Raw genomic sequence first — 1,552 nt, 5'->3', positions numbered from 1 at the left:
CATTTACTGTTAATGTTAAACTTATATTAAAGTTTTCTTCATTACCCATCCAAGCCGTCTCCAACCATTATCTAAGTTTTAAGTTTCCAAGCTTCAAAAACTAAGAAAGGTAGAGGTAGTTGTGTGTGCTTTTTTTTTATAAGAAAACTCTGCTGAACACAATTTCTATGTTTCTAAGCTGAGAGTTTAAAAAAATCCGTTATGGAATACAAATGTTGTCTAGTTTTGTTAACTTTGACGATATACAACGTGAGCTGGCGAATGAAGGCATTAAGTCTGTGATTGCATTGTTGCTATTCAAAAATGCAAGTTGATTGGAACTGAATAGATAAAACAAAAACGTATAGCATTGTTGTGCATAAAATAAATAATCTAAATGCTGAATACACACTTTATCATTGTTTATTGAACGATTATATATTTTGTGAAATGAATAACAAGATAATACAAAGACAAAAAAAGAAATAACTCTTGAACCAGATTATCTGTGTTATCTATAGTCTATTGCTTGTTGTTAAGCAGGAATCTACACAGTAAGCTCTGTGTGTCTTTTCCCAACGAGGAGGATTGGAACCCAAATGTTTAGCGTTGTAAGCCCTCAAACTTACCGCTAAGTCAACGGAGGGGAGGCTAGTCTATAGCCAAACGTATTTACAACCTGACTTTTGGATCATCGTTCTAATATGTAGCTATATCTAATAGTTGCTTATATTATTGAAAAGTTTAAGATTATGAGACATTAATTATTTTTCTTCATCTTTTTTTATGTTGCAAATGCAGAAATGGCAACATACTCCGAAAAAATCCAGGTGAAGTAGTCAGCACACAGGATCACCTACAAAAATTGCAATATCTTCAAAACGAGACCAAAAACTCGAGCGCTTTCGAATAGTTAACTGTTCTTCCGAAGAATCTCTGAAGAAGAATAGTCAACTATTCGAAAGCGCTCGAGCTTTGGGTCTCGTTTTGAAAATACACCTGAAAAAAGTTGGAGCACTAAAATTTTATGTTTTTTCCTAAGTAATAACATAACTAATCCGTAGGATTTAGTTTAATACAAAGTGATTAAGTTGTTGAAGTTTAAGGTAAGTTCCAGAAGAATCGGATAATATATTTAATAGTACATTGGAGGACGCCCATCTTTGTCACAATGACTGTATTAGGTCAAGAGGTTCTCTTTCATAACCACATTTTTCGCGTTGCAGACAAAAGGTTTGGTTTGAATTTCGCGCAAAGCTAAACGAGGATTATCTGCGCTAGCCGTCCCTAATTTAGCAGTGAAAGACTAGAGGGAAGGCAGCTAATCATCACCACCCACCACCAACTCTTGGGCTACTCCTTTACAAACGAATAGTGTGATTGACCGTCTCATTGTAATGCTCCCATGGCTGAAAGTGTGTTTGTTTCTTTTTGAATTTCGCGCAAAGCTACACGAGGGCTATCTGCGCTAGCCGTCCCTAATTTAGCAGTGAAAGACTAGAGGGAAGGCAGCTAATCATCACCACCCACCACCAACTCTTGGGCTACTCCTTTACAAACGAATAGTGTGATT

General features: G+C 36.1%; 1 protein-coding gene across 2 annotated transcripts in view; it reads left to right on the top strand.

Moving 5' to 3' along the window:
- The window catches only part of LOC106464784 (cytochrome P450 1A1-like), a 16,876-nt gene that overhangs the window by 6,711 nt on the left and 8,613 nt on the right, over positions 1 to 1,552 (top strand). The gene's annotated exons all lie outside the window — the stretch shown is intronic.

The sequence above is a fragment of the Limulus polyphemus genome, unplaced genomic scaffold, assembly GCF_000517525.1.
Source record: "Limulus polyphemus unplaced genomic scaffold, Limulus_polyphemus-2.1.2 Scaffold1741, whole genome shotgun sequence".
NCBI lineage: Eukaryota > Metazoa > Arthropoda > Merostomata > Xiphosura > Limulidae > Limulus > Limulus polyphemus.
The sequence above is the reverse complement of the archived record's forward strand: the minus strand, read 5'-3'. Positions and strand labels throughout refer to the sequence as shown.